This window comes from Saccoglossus kowalevskii, chromosome 9 (genome assembly GCF_978046115.1).
Source record: "Saccoglossus kowalevskii chromosome 9, keSacKowa6.1, whole genome shotgun sequence".
NCBI classification, from domain to species: domain Eukaryota; kingdom Metazoa; phylum Hemichordata; class Enteropneusta; family Harrimaniidae; genus Saccoglossus; species Saccoglossus kowalevskii.
The window spans coordinates 39,180,304-39,206,116 of record NC_140649.1 but is presented as its reverse complement, the minus strand read 5'-3'; the positions used below and the strand labels follow the sequence as shown (position 1 = coordinate 39,206,116).

Here is a 25,813-nt window from a genome sequence, read left to right as displayed (position 1 = left end):
TATTTTCACATAATTCAATGATGGGAGGAACTAGAAGGTCATTTTACAGTCATATTTTCACATAATTCAATGATGGGAGGAACTAGAAGGTCATTTTACAGTCATATTTTCACATAATTCAATGATGGGAAGAACTAGAAGGTCATTTTACAGTCATATTTTCACATAATTCAATGATGGGAGGAACTAGAAGGTCATTTTACAGTCATATTTTCACATAATTCATAGCTAGGGTAATAAAATTGTCACAAATTCTGCATACATGTAAATGATATATAACAATTTTGATTTAGAAAATTATGTCCATTTTACATTTGGTCCAAAATCAACGAAGAAAAAATTGAAAATATTGGGGAGAAAACTTACAGTGCATTTTGTTTAATTGTTGTTTGTGTGCGATCTCCACTGCAACAGTAAAGAATACTTGTTTCTATTTATATTGATACCAGTCATTTTTACTGCATTTAGATTTATCACTCAAAATATTTAGAATATAGTTTAATGTATGCACGGATTCCCATATATTTCTTTTTCTGTTCACATTTCCTGATTACTTGTAGCTAATAACCTGTGACTATAATGTTCAGTCAGTCATTCGATATAACACCAGTCTTATAAACATTTACAATAAGTCAACTCATGGTCTATCTAACCACAATGCACACCAACAGTGATAATAAATAGTGCAAGATAACACGAGTATCAGAGATGAAGAAAGTTCACAATTGTGTTGAACAGACATCATCGATGATTAATGTTTAATTTACCGGGACTGAACAGGGTTTTATAAAGTTGCTGATTGCTGGGCCAAGCAAAGAAACAGAAAACTCAGTATTTCTGCAGGACATTTGCAATACTAAACATGCAGTGCAATAATTGTATACAGATTGTACATAAAATAAATAGAAAAAAAGGAAAAAAACTGGTTTTGTTTTATTTACCCATATGACAAACAATATGTTAATTTATGCTAATTTATGCTAATTATTATGCAAATTAGCTGCGACTCTATGAAAAATTTCTGGGGAGAACACTGGATATGTACTACATCAGGTGATAAGTACTACTACGAGTGATATGTACTACTTCAGGTAATATGTACTACTTCAGGTAATATGTACTACTGCAGGTGATACGTACTACTGCAGGTGATACGTACTACTGCAGGTGATATGTACTACTGCAGGTGATATGTACTACTGCAGGTGATATGTACTACTGCAGGTGATATGTACTACCACAGGTGATATGTACTACTTCAGGTGATATGTACTACTGCAGGTGATATGTACTACTGCAGGTGATATGTACTACTTCAGGTGATATGTACTACTTCAGGTGATATGTACTACTGCAGGTGATATGTACTACTGCAGGTGATATGTACTACCTCAGGTGATACGTACTACTGTAGATGATATGTGCTACTTCAGGTGATATGTACTACTGCAGGTGATATGTACTACTGCAGGTGATATGTATGACTGCAGGTGATATGTACTACTTCAGGTAATATGTACTACTTCAGGTGATATGTACTACCTCAGGTGATACGTACTACTGTAGATGACATGTACTACTTCAGGTGATATGTACTACTTCAGGTGATATGTACTACTGCAGGTGATATGTATGACTGCAGGTGATATGTACTACTGCAGGTGATATGTACTACTGTAGATGATATGTACTACTGTAGATGATATGTACTACTGCAGGTGATATGTACTACTGCATGTGATATGTACTACCTCAGGTGATATGTACTACTGCATGTGATATGTACTACTGCATGTGATATGTACTACCTCAGGTGATATGTACTACTGCATGTGATATGTACTACTGCAGGTGATATGTACTACTTCAGGTGATATGTACTACTGCAGGTGATATGTACTACTGCAGGTGATATGTACTACTGCAGGTGATATGTACTACAGTAGGTGATTTGTACTACTGCATGTGATATGTACTACTGCATGTGATATGTACTACTGCAGGTGATATGTACTACTGCAGGTGATATGTACTACTGCAGGTGATATGTATGACTGCAGGTGATATGTACTACTTCAGGTAATATGTACTACTTCAGGTAATATGTACTACTTCAGGTGATATGTACTACTGCATGTGATATGTACTACTGCATGTGATATGTACTACCTCAGGTGATATGTACTACTGCATGTGATATGTACTACTTCAGGTGATATGTACTACTACAGGTGATATGTACTACTGCAGGTGATATGTACTACTGCAAGTGATATGTACTACCTCAGGTGATATGTACTACTACAAGTGATATGTACTACCTCAGGTGATATGTACTACTGCAGGTGATATATACTACTACAGGTGATATATACTACTACAGGTGATATATACTACTACAGGTGATATGTACTACCTCAGGTGATATGTACTACCTCAGGTGATATGTACTACTTCTGGTGATATGTACTACTTCTGGTGACATATACTACTGCATGTGATATGTACTACTGCATGTGATATGTATTACTTCAGGTGATATATACTACTGTAGAGGATATGTACTACTTCAGGTGATATATATTACTGTAGATGATATGTACTACTGTAGATGATATGTATTACTTCAGGTGATATGTACTCCTTCAGGTGATATGTACTACTGCAGGTAATATGTACTACTTCAGGTGATATGCACTACTGCAGTTGATATGTACTACTTCAGGTGATATGTACTACTGCAGGTGATATGTACTACTTCAGGTGATATGTACTACTGCAGGTGATATGTATTACTTCAGGTGATAGGTATTCAGGTGATATGTACTACTGCACGTGATATGTACTGCTGTAAATGATATGTACTGCTGCAGGTGATATGTACTACTTCAGGTGATATGTACTACTGCACGTGATATATACTACTGCAGGTGATATGTACTACTTCAGGTGATATGTATTACTTCAGGTGATATGTACTACTGCAGGTGATATGTACTACTGTAGATGATATGTACTACTTCAGGTGATATGTACTACCTCAGGTGATATATACTACTTCAGGTGATATGTACTCCTGCAGGTGATATGTACTACTGCAGGTGATATGTACTACTGCAGATGATATGTACTACTGCAGGTGATATGTACTACTGTAGGTGATATGTACTATCGCAGGTGATATGTACTACCGCAGGTGATATGTACTACTGCAGGTGATATGTACTACTGCAGGTGATATGTACTACCTCAGGTGATATGTACTACTGCAGGTGATATGTACTACTTCAGGTGATATGTACTACCTAAGGTGATACGTACTACTGTAGATGATATGTACTACTTCAGGTGATATGTACTACTGCAGGTGATATGTACTACTGCAGATGATATGTACTACTGCATGTGATATGTACTACTGCATGTGATATGTACTACTGCATGTGATATGTACTACCTCAGGTGATATGTACTACTTCTGGTGACATATACTACTGCATGTGATATGTACTACTGCATGTGATATGTACTACTGCATGTGATATGTATTACTTCAGGTGATATATACTACTGTAGAGGATATGTACTACTACAGGTGATATATACTACTTCAGGTGATATGTACTACTGCAGATGATATGTACTACTGCATGTGATATGTACTACTGCATGTGATATGTACTACTGCATGTGATATGTACTACCTCAGGTGATATGTACTACTTCTGGTGACATATACTACTGCATGTGATATGTACTACTGCATGTGATATGTACTACTGCATGTGATATGTACTACCTCAGGTGATATGTACTACTTCAGGTGATATATACTACTGTAGATGATACGTACTACTGTAGATGATATGTACTACTTCAGGTGATATGTACTACTTCATGTGATATGTACTACTTCAGGTGATATGTACTACTTCAGGTGATATGTACTACTGCAGGTAATATGTACTACTTCAGGTGATATGTACTACTGCAGGTAATATGTACTACTTCAGGTGATATGTACTACTGCAGGTAATATGTACTACTTCAGGTGATATGCACTACTGCAGGTGATATGTATTACTTCAGGTGATAGGTATTCAGGTGATATGTACTACTGCACGTGATATGTACTGCTGTAAATGATATGTACTGCTGCAGGTGATATGTACTACTTCAGGTGATATGTACTACTGCACGTGATATATACTACTGCAGGTGATATGTACTACTTCAGGTGATATGTATTACTTCAGGTGATATGTACTACTGCATGTGATATGTACTACCTCAGGTGATATGTACTACTGCATGTGATATGTACTACTTCAGGTGATATGTACTACTACAGGTGATATGTACTACTGCAGGTGATATGTACTACTGCAAGTGATATGTACTACCTCAGGTGATATGTACTACTACAAGTGATATGTACTACCTCAGGTGATATGTACTACTGCAGGTGATATATACTACTACAGGTGATATATACTACTACAGGTGATATATACTACTACAGGTGATATGTACTACCTCAGGTGATATGTACTACCTCAGGTGATATGTACTACTTCTGGTGATATGTACTACTTCTGGTGACATATACTACTGCATGTGATATGTACTACTGCATGTGATATGTATTACTTCAGGTGATATATACTACTGTAGAGGATATGTACTACTTCAGGTGATATATATTACTGTAGATGATATGTACTACTGTAGATGATATGTATTACTTCAGGTGATATGTACTCCTTCAGGTGATATGTACTACTGCAGGTAATATGTACTACTTCAGGTGATATGCACTACTGCAGTTGATATGTACTACTTCAGGTGATATGTACTACTGCAGGTGATATGTACTACTTCAGGTGATATGTACTACTGCAGGTGATATGTATTACTTCAGGTGATAGGTATTCAGGTGATATGTACTACTGCACGTGATATGTACTGCTGTAAATGATATGTACTGCTGCAGGTGATATGTACTACTTCAGGTGATATGTACTACTGCACGTGATATATACTACTGCAGGTGATATGTACTACTTCAGGTGATATGTATTACTTCAGGTGATATGTACTACTGCAGGTGATATGTACTACTGTAGATGATATGTACTACTTCAGGTGATATGTACTACCTCAGGTGATATATACTACTTCAGGTGATATGTACTCCTGCAGGTGATATGTACTACTGCAGGTGATATGTACTACTGCAGATGATATGTACTACTGCAGGTGATATGTACTACTGTAGGTGATATGTACTATCGCAGGTGATATGTACTACCGCAGGTGATATGTACTACTGCAGGTGATATGTACTACTGCAGGTGATATGTACTACCTCAGGTGATATGTACTACTGCAGGTGATATGTACTACTTCAGGTGATATGTACTACCTAAGGTGATACGTACTACTGTAGATGATATGTACTACTTCAGGTGATATGTACTACTGCAGGTGATATGTACTACTGCAGATGATATGTACTACTGCATGTGATATGTACTACTGCATGTGATATGTACTACTGCATGTGATATGTACTACCTCAGGTGATATGTACTACTTCTGGTGACATATACTACTGCATGTGATATGTACTACTGCATGTGATATGTACTACTGCATGTGATATGTATTACTTCAGGTGATATATACTACTGTAGAGGATATGTACTACTACAGGTGATATATACTACTTCAGGTGATATGTACTACTGCAGATGATATGTACTACTGCATGTGATATGTACTACTGCATGTGATATGTACTACTGCATGTGATATGTACTACCTCAGGTGATATGTACTACTTCTGGTGACATATACTACTGCATGTGATATGTACTACTGCATGTGATATGTACTACTGCATGTGATATGTACTACCTCAGGTGATATGTACTACTTCAGGTGATATATACTACTGTAGATGATACGTACTACTGTAGATGATATGTACTACTTCAGGTGATATGTACTACTTCATGTGATATGTACTACTTCAGGTGATATGTACTACTTCAGGTGATATGTACTACTGCAGGTAATATGTACTACTTCAGGTGATATGTACTACTGCAGGTAATATGTACTACTTCAGGTGATATGTACTACTGCAGGTAATATGTACTACTTCAGGTGATATGCACTACTGCAGTTGATATGTACTACTTCAGGTGATATGTACTACTGCAGGTGATATGTACTACTTCAGGTGATATGTACTACTGCAGGTGATATGTATTACTTCAGGTGATATGTACTCCTTCAGGTGATATGTACTACTGCAGGTAATATGTACTACTTCAGGTGATATGCACTACTGCAGTTGATATGTACTACTTCAGGTGATATGTACTACTGCAGGTGATATGTACTACTTCAGGTGATATGTACTACTGCAGGTGATATGTATTACTTCAGGTGATAGGTATTCAGGTGATATGTACTACTGCACGTGATATGTACTGCTGTAAATGATATGTACTGCTGCAGGTGATATGTACTACTTCAGGTGATATGTACTACTGCACGTGATATATACTACTGCAGGTGATATGTACTACTTCAGGTGATATGTATTACTTCAGGTGATATGTACTACTGCAGGTGATATGTACTACTGCAGGTGATATGTACTACTGTAGATGATATGTACTACTTCAGGTGATATGTACTACCTCAGGTGATATATACTACTTCAGGTGATATGTACTACTTCAGGTGATATGTACTATTGTAGATGATATGTACTACTGCAGTGTTCTCCCCAGGATGTAAACAGCGTGGCGGTCCCGCCACAGTGCTTCGATTTGCCGCCACACTGGTCTGACACCGCCACGGTGATTAGCAAGACCGCCACAGTGCTTTTTTCATTGGGGATCTCGTCACGCTGGTCGGCCCGACCGACACTCAAAATTAGCGATCACAACGGAAACGCTTCCCACCAGGACTATTGCCATATTGTTATAATAATTACGTACCAATAGACACGCATCCTGCCAGTCGTGGATAATAATTTGTAAAGAATAGACATAGTCCCACGATTGAACAATACAAGTCAATTTTGTAAAATTAGCACCTCTTTGTTTGTAAGTAAATACTTTCTGATGATAGACGCAGTCTTTAGATTGAAAGCTAAAATTCTTTCAAAATCAATTCCACCCGATGTAACATGGGCAAAGCGGAGTTCACGATCAGTTTACGCTACTCAAGAAAAAACAACGTGTTTATTGCGTGATTGGGTAAAATACATTTGAACTGTTATCATCGTGAATCATGTAAAAACTCTTCTTTCAAGACTTCTTTTACCTTTTAAAAATTTCTAATCACCTTTTTCGAAAACCATCATGCAGTTTTCATCTGAAATTCATACCAACACATCGTGCTACGACAACGCTTTACTTCCGCAATGTAATTTTTATGATCACGATCATTCGGAAAACTTCGGGTTCTACCGGCATTACCATGCGGCATTCTGATTCGTTAATGACGTTTTTGACCCACCGCGTCAACTAACACGTCACAGCTATCATGGCGGGTCTGTGTCATTGACGCTGCAGTTCGGTGTCTTCTACTGGGACAGCGCTTCTGGTGACGACACAACGGGGTCTGTGTTTTTCACCGCAGTGATCGAGTGATCAAAAATAATTTCTCCCGATAAAACTAGCTCAAATTTTACGTTTTTTTCATATAAAAAAAAGAAGTATTTAATTTTTGCATGGCATCATGACCGAGTAAGAGGAATTATTGGTATAACCGGTGTATAACATCGCGAAGTAAGTTATGTCACGTCGTAACTTTGATGATTGTTTGGAAGTGTTATTTGTTCGTTCATTTACTGTAAATGTAAACGTTGTAGAAGCTGATGGTCGGAATAATAAACAACAATCCGCCAAATAATTACGTGGTTGATTTTTTGAAGGAGAATTTTGTAGTAAATAAAATCATGAAAGTCGTGAACATAATCCTGGCTCAAACGTTTCAATTTAGTTTCATTTAACCTTTTACAATTTATTTGTTTCTTTTTAGTCTGCAGCATTTGCATTTCGAGAATGTTAAATTTTTAAATTCAAACTCTTTTAAATTGTGAAACGTAATATTTTGACTCCAAAAAAAAAATATATATTTGCACTGTGACGGAGCTCATTAATATTACAAAAGTGCCCAAAATAAAAATGTTTATAACACTGTGTGAAGCAAATAAATATCTGCCACTTTGTTTTTGAAAATATATGTTGTTTATTGTGTGAGTGTAAATGTGCTTTGATCAATTTCTATTATTATGTAAATGATATGCAAATTATATGCAAATTAGGCCGCCACAGTGGTTTAAATTCCTGGGGAGAACACTGTACTGCAGGTGATATGTACTACTGCAGGTGATATGTACTACTGCAGGTGATATGTACTACTGTAGGTGATATGTACTACCGCAGGTGATATGTACTACTGCAGGTGATATGTACTACTGCAGGTGATATGTACTACCTCAGGTGATATGTACTACTTCAGGTGATATGTACTACTTCAGGTGATATGTACTACTGCAGGTGATATGTACTACTGCAGGTGATATGATATGTACTGTACTACTTCAGGTGATATATACTACTGCAGGTGATATGTACTACTGCATGTGATATGTACTACTGCAGGTGATATGTACTACTGTAGATGATATGTACTACTTCAGGTGATATGTACTACCTCAGGTGATATATACTACTTCAGGTGATATGTACTACTTCAGGTGATATGTACTACTGTAGAGGATATGTACTACTGCAGGTGATATATACTACTACAGGTGATATGTACTACTACAGGTGATATGTACTACTTCAGGTGATATGTACTACTTCAGGTGATATATACTACTGTACATGATGCGTACTACTGTAGATGATTTGTACTACTTCAGGTGATATGTACTACTGCAGGTGATATGTACTACTGTAGATGATGTGTACTACTGCATGTGATATGTACTACTTCAGGTGATAGGTATTCAGGTGATATGTACTACTGCACGTGATATGTACTGCTGTAGATGATATGTACTACTGTAGATGACTACTGCAGGTTGAGAGGTAACAATTTTTTTAGTGATTTTAGCAGGTATGTACACAAGTTGACCTTTTATTGTTGCATCCCTTTTAGTTACACTAGTTACTGGTACTATCAACTGATTCAAAATAACTATGTGCACTAGAGGATAATCTCTATATGGTATCAACATTCATGTTGGGAGGTCATTTCATATCATTTTTGGTGCCATGGGAAAAGCTTGGGAAATTGATTGGGAAATATTGAAATATCATAGAACATTGAAGTTTAAATTTGTAACCGAGAGTATTTGATAGAGCAACCCAGCTACAATGAAATTTGGTGAAGTAAACTTAATCCTACTCATGGTAAGTAACAAATCTCTTGGAATCCAAAATACTGAAATAAACAATCCACCAGGCTTTCATTTCACTTTTTTTTTTCTAATCTCCTGGTTCAAAGGCAGGTCAGACTGGCATGATAGAACAGTTGAACAATGTACGCAAACTGCCAGTCCTAAATTTAGCATAACATTCTTATTCAGTCAGCCTCAAATGTTTGTGACAGATTTAAGTGGAAGCGATGGGAACAGTGTTACTTGGGGTTACTAGTAAACACCTGTATTTACAATATTTGATACACATTGCACATTTAGTAAAATTCCTTTTCCTATGATAATTGGGACACCAATTGCTGGCAGATAATAGAAAGGTGGAGTCATTTGTTGGTGAATATTTAAACATAATTAAATCTGAACAACTTGCACATGGACTACCTGATCATTATTTCATTAAGGTAGGAATAGTATCCAACCAGTGTAATTCAATACATCCTGGCAACACAGAGCTAAGCACTGTTTTGCATGATTAAACCTGCACCTGAATAATGTTCACTTGAATTTAGAACTACATTAAATATAAGTACAAACCATTAATAATAACATCAATCGAAATAAAATCGAATTATTTATTGCAAAAATTAAAAACACTGTTCACAAGTTATTAAAAGTATGATATGACAGCACATTTGGAAGTTCATGATATTTTTTGTATTTTTACTAGTCATAATTTATTACTATTATTATTTATTGGTGGTTATAGATAACATCTAGAGGTAACTGTGAAACTGCAAATAGCGCACACCGTGATTTGTTTACATAACACTTTTAAAATCAAAACAATACATGTGTACTATGAATGTATAGTTTATCGTGTATTTTGGTTTGTGGTGAAGACAGTCATTTAATATAAATTATTTGTTGATAAATATTACCAATGTTAGATGAATATAAATTATAGATTTCGGAGTACATTCACAATAAATATAATAGTTATATCAGACAGGTTTCTCAGATCAAATGAAAGTGAAAAGAACACAGGAAGTTGGGCCTTTAATGCCCGTCACGACGACTGTAGATGTAAGGCCGAAATGAAGATTGCCTGATATTTATACAAAAATAATACACTAACAAGTACCCGGTAAATAAGGAAACCCTTTGGTCATTCGTTACTCGACCCACCGTCCCCGGGCACTGTCCCCACTTGTGTTGCAAACGCTAAGCGCCATTTTTGATTAAGAGTTTGTCGGTCGTTCATGATTTCAATATCAACAGTAAATTACGGAATATCAGCTATCGTGGATGATATAGGGTGTTTATATCGCCACACTTACCTCGATTACTCTCATGAGTTTGATGAATTTAGATTTAGATGGTCGATTTCCGTAGACAGAATAGCGGTAACCCTTCCACTTGTATCAGGTTTTCACGCAACGGGTTCTATGACAGTCTCACGTCAAACCGATATGCAAATGAGGTGTCACGTGTCAATGTCGACTCGACCTTGCTGACAGCAAGCGTCGTTTGTGCACATAGCAACAGCCGACGAACTTTCTGGTATGAAAAATTGTTTAGATAGTACGTAGGGTCTGTCATGGTTAACAAGGCTCTTTTCACCGATTTGGAGATTATCTCCAAATCGGGAGACAATTGTAGGTCTCGATCAGGGCCATTCACTGTTTACTACCCGAGGATGTGTATATGAGGTCCGTTCGCACTCAGAACAAACCATGGACGTACTAGCATTCAGGGTGTCCATGAACAAACCAACATCACACACTATGTTCATTTTGACGGTGGGTAACCAGTGTTTAAAAGAAAAAAATAATAAGGTGGGAAGCGGGGCCAAGGGTTCCTGATTGGGAGACATTTCCCTGATACTTTCACATAAACCTACAAGAATAATGATAATAGTCTTTATTGAAGTCGTATCCTAAAAATGGACATAGATCTAAGTACAAGAAAGCATGCTAATAATAATAATAATAATAATAATAATAATAAGAATAATAAGAATAATAATAATAATAATAATAATAATAATAATAACTTTATTACGCAACTTAACCATCTGTGGGTTTAGTTAGGTAAAAAAAATGAATACAAAAGACAAATAAAATAAGACACACTAAAATTAAAATACACTGAAATTCAACATAGAAAGAAATACAAATTAGAAAATCTCTGAAAAAAATGATTAAACAGCAGCAAGGTTCTCCCAGACCACAGTTACATATTTATCTTTTAGAAAATTGTATTTTTTAAATAATATGACAAAGCCATATTATTTCCCATTATTTTCACAAAGCTTTCCATTCTGGACAAGTCATTAATTTTTATTTTAAAATACTCCAAGACATGTTTTCTCTCTACTTCATAGAAATTGCAATCTAAGATGAAATGCATTTCATCTTCAATTTGAGCTGAATTGCATTTTTTGCAAGTTCTTTATAATAATAATAATAATAATAATAATAATAATAATAATTTCATTTATTACACCATAATGAAAGTTAACAAATCATTTTAGGCCGTTATGTAATACATTTTAAAAAACAGTAATAAAATGTTACATGTTAGGGACATTCAGAATAAAAAGATACACCAGTAGTAAAAATCTATAATGTTTTGGGCCGGGGGGGGGGGCAGTTGATACATAGCGTGACAATTTTTATAGCTGGATAGTGGCAAAATCTATACCCATAATTATACCAAAGTACCATTTCCTTCATCACTGTGTATTCCAAATAAAACAGTTACCGTATTTACTCTATTAGAAGAGCATCTCCAGTATAAGCACATGCAAGCCAACAGTTGCATTGTATATTGATTTATTAAAATATGCATTTTGGCCATAGAAACACCTCTGTCACTTACATAAGAGCATATATTTAACGCAATGTTCATGTTAAATGAGAAATAACAGTTCGCTTTCTATTTGATCTCCTTATGGGTCCGATATCAGAAACTGGGGGTTGAACAACAGTGCACACAGAGTCCATGTTCTGATCCCGATTCTGGGCTTGTCGGTGATTCCTTGTTAAATCTCCGTTTAAATGTTGATTGCCTTGTATAATTTCCGGGGTTGATGTATATATGGATCTGATGTGGAGATACTCGCTCATATACGGACCCATAAGTATACCAAATCGGACAAATATTACCGATATTTATACTTATGTTGACCAGAAATAATTATACCGATTTGGAGAAAATATCCATTTCGGTGGAAAAAGTGCTTTTCTGATTGCTTGAAACTATGTTATGTTTTGATAATATTAGGATTTTGTCTAAAACTCTAAATCATCTCCATGAAATATGTGCATACAATGCAATCTGATCTATACAATGTTACAAGTAAAACAGTGATAACTGATCAGAGTTTACCTCTGTGGGGCGCTGTTTCAGATTATTAAACTGTTCATATATCCACAATCCCTCTATCCGGATAGAGGAACTGTGATATATCGCACCGAAGTGTTTTCAATAATGATATTCACTCCAAAGTATTCTCACGTGTTCGTAGCCGATTCAGTTATAGGCACTTGACAGTTATCAGCTAATTTATGTGATGACGATTTTTCACAAATAGTCACTGAATGAATAGAAAGTGCGAACACATTCCAATTTTCATTACTGACATTATTTGAAGTTGCCCTAAGACAGCGATAACTTGATTGACCAAGTCAACTTTGTTTGATTTATTTGACCATTGAAAATATTCATGGTCAGTCCGACGTGAATTTATTTTAAACTGCGTGGTTAGATTATTAGAGACGCCCGGGAAACCAACGTATCCCTGGTTGGGATATACGCGTATCCTGGTTGGGATATGCGCGTATCCTGGTTGGGATATACGCGTATGTTGGTTGGGATTTACGCGTATCCTGGTTGGGATATACGCGTATCCTGGTTGGGATATACGCGTATCCTGGTTGGGATATACGCGTATCCTAGTTGGGATATACGCGTATGTTGGTTGGGATTTACGCGTATGTTGGTTGGGATTTACGCGTATCCTGGCAGGAATGTACGCGTATGTTGGTTGGGATATACGCGTATCCTGGTTGGGATATACGCGTATCCTGGTTGGGATATACACGTATCCTGGTTTGGATATACGCGTATCCTGGTTGGGATATACGCGTATCCCGGTTGGGATATACACGTATCCTGGTTGGGATATACGCGTATCCTGGTTGGGATAAGCACGTATCCTGGTTGGGATATACGCGTATCCTGGTTGGGATATACACGTATCCTGGTTAGGATATATGCGTATCCTGGTTGGGATATACGCGTATCCTGGTTGGGATATACGCGTATCCTGGTTGGGATAAGCACGTATCCTGGTTGGGATATACACGTATCCTGGTTGGGATATACGCGTATCCTGGTTGGGATATACGCGTATCCTGGTTGGGATATACACGTATCCTGGTTGGGATATACGCGCATCCTGGTTGGGATATACGCGCATGTTGGTTGGGATATGCGCGTATCCTGGTTGGGATATACGCGTATCCTGGTTGGGATATACGCGTATGTTGGTTGGGATTTACGCGTATCCTGGTTGGGATATACGCGTATCCTGGTTGGGATATACGCGTATCCTGGTTGGGATATACGCGTATCCTGGTTGGGATATACACGTATGTTGGTTGGGATTTACGCGTATGTTGGTTGGGATTTACGCGTATCCTGGCAGGAATGTACGCGTATGTTGGTTGGGATATACGCGTATCCTGGTTGGGATATACGCGTATCCTGGTTGGGATATACGCGTATCCTGGTTGGGATAAGCACGTATCCTGGTTGGGATATACGCGTATCCTGGTTGGGATATACGCGTATCCTGGTTGGGATATACACGTATCCTGGTTGGGATATACACGTATTCTGGTTGGGATATACACGTATCCGGTTTGGATATACACGTATCCTGGTTTGGATATACACGTATCCCGGTTGGGATATACACGTATCCCGGTTTGGATATACGCGTATCCTGGTTGGGATATACGCGTATCCTGGTTGGGATATACGCGTATCCTGGTTGGGATATACGCGTATCCTGGTTGGGATTTACGCGTATCCTGATTGGAATATACGCGTAACCCGGTAGGAATATACGCGTACCCTGATTGGGAAATATTCTCAGAAGATCTACAAAAAGCCAGGGGTCGAACATTGGTTGTCCAGGACAAGTTTGTTCTCCTTGTTAAAAAATAATATCTCGATCGAGAGGACGTTTTTCTCCCGGTTGGTATATTTATTTCAGTCATGGGGGTCAGTTCCGACTGATTCTTCGTTTAGTACGAATATCCCGACCGGGATATATTTATCCTGCTCGCGATGCACTTGTGGGGAAATATGTCCCCATATCTCGTTCGACGATTAGTCCAGACTGACCATGGCAGACGAGCGCAAACGAACAAATGTGATTCGACAATCCTTTGCACATAGCGAAACACATGTGAACTTTGAACTGCAAGTTATCATGGTGTCCAAATGCACTTTGAAATACGAGGGGAACGTCACTATCCTGTTGATGGATAACGGTGAAAATAGAATAAACCCAATGCTATTAACAGCTGTGAATAAAACACTGGATCAAGTTGAACGGTATGCATTTCATCGAACTGATTTCACTTCAGTTGGTCGGCTATTGATTTTAGTTTCAACTTATTGATTTGACACTAACCTTTACACATTTATATATTCATGAACAAATATTCGTACATTTGACGATTTAAAGAAATATTTCTAAACAAAGTCGATATCATTTATTTGATTGATCACCGTGACGGAGAAACCTAGCTCATTTCGTTGCGAGGGTGTTCATCACTGTATTTCTATGTTTACTGATCTTAGTGAATATTTAACTAATCAATTCATATTACACTAAAACAAACTATATATTCAAATATTAAATTCTTACAAATTAGATTGTTCATCTTATTGTGGTAGCTCAGACGCACTGGCATTGATCACTATTGGTATTGGCAAATTTTACTGCAATGGTTTTGATTTAGACTGGATGTCAAAACAAGATAAGAAGACAGTTTCAATATTCATGAAACAATGGAAGCAATTCCTACAAAGGTTACTAATATTTCCCATGCATACATACAACGGTATGTCAATTATTTTGCATTAGGAACCAACCTGTCAATTATCTTGCATTAGGGACCAACCAGTCAATTATCTTGCATTAGGAACCAACCAGTCAATTATCTTGCATTAGGAACCAACCAGTCAATTATCTTGCATTAGGGACCAACCAGTCAATTATCTTGCATTAGGAACCAACCAGTCAATTATCTTGCATTAGGGACCAACCAGTCAATTATCTTGCATTAGCAACAAACCAGTCAATTATCTTGCATTAGGAACAAACCAGTCAATTATCTTGCATTAGGGACCAACCAGTCAATTATCTTGCATTAGGAACCAACCAGTCAATTATCTTGCATTAGGGACCAACCAGTCAATTATCTTGCATTAGGAACCAACCAGTCAATTATCTTGCATTAGGGACCAACCAGTCAATTATCTTGCATTAGGAACAAACCAGTCAATTATCTTGCATTAGGAACAAACCAGTCAATTATCTTGCATTAGGGATCAACCAGTCTATTATCTTGCATTAGAAATCAACCAGTCAATTATCTTGCATTAGGGATCAACCAGTCAATTATCTTGCATTAGAAACCAACCAGTCAATTATGTTGCATTAGGGACCAACCAGTCAATTATCTTTCCTTAGGAACCAACCAGTCAATTATCTTGCATTAGGAGCCAACCAGTCAATTATCTTGCATTAGGGACCAACCAGTCAATTATTTTGCATTAGGAACCAACCAGTCAATTATCTTGCATTAGGGACCAACCAGTCAATTATCTTGCATTAGGAACCAACCAGTCAATTATCTTGCATTAGGGACCAACCAGTCAATTATCTTGCATTAGGAACAAACCAGTCAATTATCTTGCATTAGGAACAAACCAGTCAATTATCTTGCATTAGGGATCAACCAGTCAATTATCTTGCATTAGAAATCAACCAGTCAATTATCTTGCATTAGGGATCAACCAGTCAATTATCTTGCATTAGAAACCAACCAGTCAATTATGTTGCATTAGGGACCAACCAGTCAATTATCTTTCCTTAGGAACCAACCAGTCAATTATCTTGCATTAGGAGCCAACCAGTCAATTATCTTGCATTAGGGACCAACCAGTCAATTATCTTGCATTAGGGATCAACCAGTCAATTATCTTGCATTAGGGATCAACCAGTCAATTATCTTGCATTAGGGATCAACCAGTCAATTATCTTGCATTAGGGAACAACCAGTCAATTATCTTACATTAGGGATCAACCAGTCAATAATCTTGCATTATGGATCAACCAGTCAATTATCTTGCATTAGGGACCAACCAGTCAATAATCTTGCATTAGGGACCAACCAGTCAATAATCTTGCATTAGGGATCAACCAGTCAATTATCTTACATTATGGATCAATCAGTCAATTATCTTACATTAGGGATCAACTAGTCAATTACCATGCATTAGGGACCAACCAGTCAATAATCTTGCTTAGGGACCAACCAGTCAATTATCTTGCATTAGGGATCAACTAGTCAATTATCTTGCATTAGGGACCAACCAGTCAATAATCTTACATTATGGATCAATCAGTCAATTATCTTACATTAGGGATCAACTAGTCAATTACCATGCATTAGGGACCAACCAGTCAATAATCTTGCTTAGGGACCAACCAGTCAAATATCTTGCATTAGGGACCAACCAGTCAATTATCTTGCATTAGGGATCAACCAGTCAATTATCTTGCATTAGGGATCAACCAGTCAATTATCTTGCATTAGGGACCAACCAGTCAATTATCTTGCATTAGGGATCAACCAGTCAATAATCTTGCATTATGGATCAACCAGTCAATTATCTTGCATTAGGGACCAACCAGTCAATAATCTTGCATTAGGGACCAACCAGTCAATAATCTTGCATTAGGGATCAACCAGTCAATTATCTTACATTATGGATCAATCAGTCAATTATCTTACATTAGGGATCAACTAGTCAATTACCATGCATTAGGGACCAACCAGTCAATAATCTTGCTTAGGGACCAACCAGTCAATTATCTTGCATTAGGGATCAACTAGTCAATTATCTTGCATTAGGGACCAACCAGTCAATAATCTTACATTATGGATCAATCAGTCAATTATCTTACATTAGGGATCAACTAGTCAATTACCATGCATTAGGGACCAACCAGTCAATAATCTTGCTTAGGGACCAACCAGTCAAATATCTTGCATTAGGGACCAACCAGTCAATTATCTTGCATTAGGGATCAACCAGTCAATTATCTTGCATTAGGGATCAACCAGTCAATTATCTTGCATTAGGGACCAACCAGTCAATTATCTTGCATTAGGGATCAACCAGTCAATTATCTTGCATTAGGGACCAACCAGTCAATAATCTTGCATTAGGGATCAACCAGTCAATTATCTTACATTAGGGATCAACCAGTCAATTATCTTGCATTAGGGATCAACCAGTCAATAATCTTGCATTAGGGATCAACCAGTCAATTATCTTGCATTAGGGATCAACCAGTCAATTATCTTGCATTAGGGACCAACCAGTCAATTATCTTGCATTAGGGATCAACCAGTCAATTATCTTGCATTAGGGATCAACCAGTCAATTATCTTGCATTAGGGATCAACCAGTCAATTATCTTGCATTAGGGACCAACCAGTCAATTATCTTGCATTAGGGATCAACCAGTCAATTATCTTGCATTAGGGATCAACCAGTCAAATATCTTGCATTAGGGACCAACCAGTCAATTATCTTGCATTAGGGATCAACCAGTCAATTATCTTGCATTAGGGATCAACCAGTCAATTATCTTGCATTAGCGACCAACCAGTCAATTATCTTGCATTAGGGATCAACCAGTCAATTATCTTGCATTAGGGACCAACCAGTCAATAATCTTGCATTAGGGATCAACCAGTCAATTATCTTGCATTAGGGATCAACTAGTCAATTATCTTGCATTAGGGACCAACCAGTCAATTATCTTGCATTAGGGATCAACCAGTCAATTATCTTGCATTAGGGATCAACCAGTCAATTATCTTGCATTAGGGATCAACCAGTCAAATATCTTGCATTAGGGACCAACCAGTCAATTATCTTGCATTAGGGATCAACCAGTCAATTATCTTGCATTAGGGATCAACCAGTCAATTATCTTGCATTAGGGACCAACCAGTCAATTATCTTGCATTATGGATCAACCAGTCAATTATCTTGCATTAGGGACCAACCAGTCAATAATCTTGCATTAGGGATCAACCAGTCAATTATCTTACATTAGGGATCAACCAGTCAATTATCTTGCATTAGGGATCAACCAGTCAATAATCTTGCATTAGGGATCAACCAGTCAATTATCTTGCATTAGGGATCAACCAGTCAATTATCTTGCATTAGGGACCAACCAGTCAATTATCTTGCATTAGGGATCAACCAGTCAATTATCTTGCATTAGGGATCAACCAGTCAAATATCTTGCATTAGGGACCAACCAGTCAATTATCTTGCATTAGGGATCAACCAGTCAATTATCTTGCATTAGGGATCAACCAGTCAATTATCTTGCATTAGCGACCAACCAGTCAATTATCTTGCATTAGGGATCAACCAGTCAATTATCTTGCATTAGGGACCAACCAGTCAATAATCTTGCATTAGGGATCAACCAGTCAATTATCTTGCATTAGGAACCAACCAGTCAATTATCTTGCATTAGGGATCAACTAGTCAATTATCTTGCATTAGGGATCAACCAGTCAATTATCTTGCATTAGGGACCAACCAGTCAATTATCTTGCATTAGGGATCAACTAGTCAATTATCTTGCATTAGGGACCAACCAGTCAATTATCTTGCATTAGGGATCAACCAGTCAATTATCTTGCATTAGGGATCAACCAGTCAATTATCTTGCATTAGGGACCAACCAGTCAATTATCTTGCATTAGGGATCAACCAGTCAATTATCTTGCATTAGGGACCAACCAGTCAATAATCTTGCATTAGGGATCAACCAGTCAATTATCTTACATTAGGGATCAACTAGTCAATTATCTTGCATTAGGGACCAACCAGTCAATAATCTTGCATTAGGGATCAACCAGTCAATTATCTTACATTAGGGATCAACTAGTCAATTATCTTGCATTAGGGACCAACCAGTCAATAATCTTACATGAGGGATCAACCAGTCAATTATCTTACATTAGGGATCAACTAGTCAATTATCTTGCATTAGGGATCAACCAGTCAATTATCTTACATTAGGGATCAACTAGTCAATTATCTTGCATTAGGGACCAACCAGTCAATTATCTTACATTAGGGATCAACTAGTCAATTACCATGCATTAGGGACCAACCAGTCAATAATCTTGCTTAGGGACTAACCAGTCAAATATCTTGCATTAGGGACCAACCAGTCAATTATCTTGCATTAGGGATCAACCAGTCAATTATCTTACATTAGGGATCAACTAGTCAATTATCTTACATTAGGGATCAACTAGTCAATTATCTTACATTAGGGATCAACCAGTCAATTATCTTACATTAGGGATCAACTAGTCAATTATCTTACATTAGGGATCAACTAGTCAATTATCTTACATTAGGGATCAACCAGTCAATTATCTTACATTAGGGATCAACTAGTCAATTATCTTGCATTAGGGATCAACCAGTCAATTATCTTACATTAGGGATCAACTAGTCAATTATCTTGCATTAGGGACCAACCAGTCAATTATCTTACATTAGGGATCAACTAGTCAATTACCATGCATTAGGGACCAACCAGTCAATAATCTTACATGAGGGATCAACCAGTCAATTATCTTACATTAGGGATCAACTAGTCAATTATCTTACATTAGGGATCAACCAGTCAATTATCTTACATTAGGGATCAACTAGTCAATTATCTTGCATTAGGGACCAACCAGTCAATTATCTTACATTAGGGATCAACTAGTCAATTACCATGCATTAGGGACCAACCAGTCAATAATCTTGCTTAGGGACTAACCAGTCAAATATCTTGCATTAGGGACCAACCAGTCAATTATCTTGCATTAGGGATCAACCAGTCAATTATCTTGCATTAGGGATCAACCAGTCAATAATCTTGCATTAGGGACCAACCAGTGAAATATCTTGCATTAGGAACCAACCAGTCAATTATCTTGCATTAGGAACCAACCAGTCATTTATCTTGCATTAGGGATCAACCAGTCAATAATCTTACATTACGGATCAACTTGTCAATTATCTTGCATTAGGAACCAACCAGTCAATTATCTTGCATTAGGAACCAACCAGTCAATTATCTTGCATTAGGGATCAACTTGTCAATTATCTTGCATTAGGGATCAACCAGTCAATTATCTTGCATTAGGAACCAACCAGTCAATTATCTTGCATTAGGGACCAACCAGTCAATAATCTTACATTACGGATCAACTTGTCAATTATCTTGCATTAGGAACCAACCAGTCAATTATCTTGCATTAGGAACCAACCAGTCAATTATCTTGCATTAGGGACCAACCAGTCAATAATCTTACATTACGGATCAACTTGTCAATTATCTTGCATTAGGGATCAACCAGTCAATTATCTTGCATTAGGGATCAACCAGTCAATTATCTTGCTTTAGAAACCAACCAGTCAATTATCTTGCCTTAGGGATCAACCAGTCAATTATCTTGCATTAGAAACCAACCAGTCAATTATCTTGCATTTGGGACCAACCAGTCAATTATCTTGCATTAGGAACCAACCAGTCAATTATCTTGCATTAGGGACCAACCAGTCAATTATCTTGCATTAGGAACCAACCAGTCAATTATCTTTCATTAGGAACCAACCAGTCAATTATCTTGCATTAGGAACCAACCAGTCAATTATCTTGCATTAGGGACCAACCAGTCAACTATTTTGCATTAGGAACCAACCAGGCAATTATCTTGCATTCGGGACCAACCAGTCAATTATCTTGCATTAGGGATCAACCAGTCAATTATCTTGCATTAGGGATCAACCAGTCAATTATCTTGCATTAGGGATTAACCAGTCAATTATCTTGCATTAGGGATCAACCAGTCAATTATCTTGCATTAGGGACCAACCAGTCAATTATCTTGCATTAGGAACCAACCAGTCAACTATTTTGCATTAGGAACCAACCAGTCAATTATCTTACATTAGAAACCAACCAGTCAATTATCTTGCATTAGGAACCAACCAGTCAATTATCTTGCATTAGGGATCAACCAGTCAATAATCTTGCATTTGGGATCAACCAGTCAATTATCTTGCATTGGGGATCAACCAGTCAATTATCTTGCATTGGGGATCAACCAGTCAATTATCTTGCATTAGGGACCAACCAGTCAATAATCTTACATTATGGATCAACCAGTCAATTATCTTACATTAGGGATCAACTAGTCAATTACCATGCATTAGGGACCAACCAGTCAAATATCTTGCATTAGGGACCAACCAGTCAATAATCTTGCATTTGGGATCAACCAGTCAATTATCTTGCCTTGGGGATCAACCAGTCAATTATCTTGCATTGGGGATCAACCAGTCAATTATCTTGCATTAGGGACCAACCAGTCAATAATCTTACATTACGGATCAACTTGTCAATTATCTTGCATTAGGAACCAACCAGTCAATTATCTTGCATTAGGAACCAACCAGTCAACTATTTTGCATTAGGAACCAACCAGTCAATTATCTCGCATTAGGGACCAACCAGTCAATTATCTTGCATTAGAGACCAACCAGTCAATTATCTTACATTAGAAACCAACCAGTCAATTATCTTGCATTAGGAACCAACCAGTCAATTATCTTGCATTAGGAACCAACCAGTCAACTATTTTGCATTAGGAACCAACCAGTCAATTATCATGCATTAGGGACCAACCAGTCAATTATCTTGCATTAGGGACCAACCAGTCAATTATCTTGCATTAGGGACCAACCAGTCAATTATCTTACATAAGAAACCAACCAGTCAATTATCTTGCATTAGGAACCAACCAGTCAATTATCTTGCATTAGGAACCAACCAGTCAATTATCTTGCATTAGGAACCAACCAGTCAACTATTTTGCATTAGGAACCAACCAGTCAACTATTTTGCATTAGGGACCAACCAGTCAATTATCTTGCATTAGGAACCAACCAGTCAATTATCTTGCATTAGGAACCAACCAGTCAACTATTTTGCATTAGGAACCAACCAGTCAATAATCTTACATTAGAAACCAACCAGTCAATTATCTTGCATTAGGGACCAACCAGTCAATTATCTTGCATTAGGAACCAACCAGTCAATTATCTTGCATTAGGGACCAACCAGTCAATTATCTTGCATTAGGAACCAACCAGTCAATTATCTTGCATTAGGAACCAACCAGTCAATTATCTTGCATTAGGAACCAACCAGTCAATTATCTTGCATTAGGAACCAACCAGTCAATTATCTTACATTAGGAACCAACCAGTCAATTATCTTACATTAGAAACCAACCAGTCAATTATCTTGCATTAGGAACCAACCAGTCAATTATCTTGCATTAGGGATCAACCAGTCAATAATCTTGCATTTGGGATCAACCAGTCAATTATCTTGCATTGGGGATCAACCAGTCAATTATCTTGCATTGGGGATCAACCAGTCAATTATCTTGCATTAGGGACCAACCAGTCAATAATCTTACATTATGGATCAACCAGTCAATTATCTTACATTAGGGATCAACTAGTCAATTACCATGCATTAGGGACCAACCAGTCAAATATCTTGCATTAGGGACCAACCAGTCAATTATCTTGCATTAGGGACCAACCAGTCAATTATCTTACATTAGAAACCAACCAGTCAATTATCTTGCATTAGGAACCAACCAGTCAATTATCTTGCATTAGGAACCAACCAGTCAACTATTTTGCATTAGGAACCAACCAGTCAATTATCATGCATTAGGGACCAACCAGTCAATTATCTTGCATTAGGGACCAACCAGTCAATTATCTTGCATTAGGGACCAACCAGTCAATTATCTTACATAAGAAACCAACCAGTCAATTATCTTGCATTAGGAACCAACCAGTCAATTATCTTGCATTAGGAACCAACCAGTCAATTATCTTGCATTAGGAACCAACCAGTCAACTATTTTGCATTAGGAACCAACCAGTCAATAATCTTACATTAGAAACCAACCAGTCAATTATCTTGCATTAGGGACCAACCAGTCAATTATCTTGCATTAGGAACCAACCAGTCAATTATCTTGCATTAGGGACCAACCAGTCAATTATCTTGCATTAGGAACCAACCAGTCAATTATCTTGCATTAGGAACCAACCAGTCAATTATCTTACATTAGGAACCAACCAGTCAATTATCTTGCATTAGGGACCAACCAGTCAATTATCTTGCATTAGGGATCAACCAGTCAACTATTTTGCATTAGGAACCAACCAGTCAATTATCTTACATTAGAAACCAACCAGTCAATTATCTTGCATTAGGAACCAACCAGTCAATTATCTTGCATTAGGAACCAACCAGTCAATTATCTTGCATTAGGAACTAACCAGTCAATTATCTTGCATTAGGGACCATCCAGTCAATTATCTTGCATTAGGAACCAACCAGTCAATTATGTTGCATTATGAACCAACCAGTCAATTATCTTGCATTAGGAACCAACCAGTCAACTATTTTGCATTAGGAACCAACCAGTCAATAATCTTACATTAGAAACCAACCAGTCAATTATCTTGCATTAGGAACCAACCAGTCAATTATCTTGCATTAGGAACCAACCAGTCAATTATCTTGCATTAGGGACCAACCAGTCAATTATCTTGCATTAGGGACCAACCAGTCAATTATCTTGCATTAGGGATCAACCAGTCAATTATCTTGCATTAGGAACCAACCAGTCAATTATCTTGCATTAGGGACCAACCAGTCAATTATCTTGCATTAGAAACCAACCAGTCAATCATCTTGCATTAGGGACCAACCAGTCAATTATCTTGCATTAGGAACCAACCAGTCAATTATCTTGCATTAGGGACCAACCAGTCAATTATTTTGCATTAGGAACCAACCAGTCAATAATCTTACATTAGAAACCAACCAGTCAATTATCTTGCATTAGGAACCAACCAGTCATTTATCTTGCATTAGGAACCAACCAGTCAATTATCTTGCATTAGGAACCAACCAGTCAATTATCTTGCATTAGGAACCAACCAGTCAATTATCTTGCATTAGGAACCAACCAGTCAATTATCTTGCATTAGGAACCAACCAGTCAATTATCATGCATTATGAACCAACCAGTCAATTACCTTGCATTAGAAACCAACCAGTCAACTATTTTGCATTAGGAACCAACCAGTCAATTATCTTGCATAAGGAACCAACCAGTCAATTATCTTGCATTAGGAACCAACCAGTCAATTATCTTGCATTAGGAACCAACCAGTCAATTATTTTGCATTAGGGATCAACCAGTCAACTATTTTGCATTAGGAACCAACCAGTCAATTATCTTGCATTGGGAACCAACCAGTCAATTATTTTGCATTAGGAACCAACTAGTCAATTATCTTGCATTAGAAACCAACCAGTCAATTATCTTGCATTAGGAACCAACCAGTCAATAATCTTGCATTAGGAACCAACCAGTCAATTATTTTGCATTAGGAACCAACCAGTCAATTATCTTGCATTAGAAACCAACCAGTCAATTATCTTGCATTAGGAACCAACCAGTCAATAATCTTGCATTAGGAACCAACCAGTCAATTATTTTGCATTAGGAACCAACCAGTCAACTATTTTGCATTAGGGACCAACCAGTCAATTATCTTGCATTAGGGACCAACCAGTCAATTATCTTACATTAGGGATCAACCAGTCAATTATCTTGCATTAGGGACCAACCAGTCAATTATCTCGCATTAGGAACCAACCAGTCAATTATTTTGCATTAGGGACCAACCAGTCAATTATTTTGCATTAGGAACCAACCAGTCAATTATCTTGCATTAGAAACCAACCAGTCAATTATCTTGCATTAGGAACCAACCAGTCAATAATCTTGCATTAGGAACCAACCAGTCAATTATCTTGCATTAGGAACCAACCAGTCAATTATCTTGCATTAGGAACCAACCAGTCAATTATCTTGCATTAGGAAC

At 37.4% G+C, this 25,813-nt stretch overlaps 1 protein-coding gene across 2 annotated transcripts in view; it reads right to left on the bottom strand.

The window, feature by feature from the left end:
- LOC100378590 (tubulin polyglutamylase TTLL7-like) overlaps positions 1-10,874 on the bottom strand; it is a 68,131-nt gene extending 57,257 nt beyond the window's left edge. For both annotated transcript variants that reach the window (XM_085503509.1, XM_085503510.1), the window contains exon 1: positions 10,753-10,874. The gene's annotated coding sequence lies outside the window, so the exon portion shown is untranslated. The remainder of the gene's footprint in view (positions 1-10,752) is intronic.
- Positions 10,875-25,813: the final 14,939 nt, after the last annotated feature.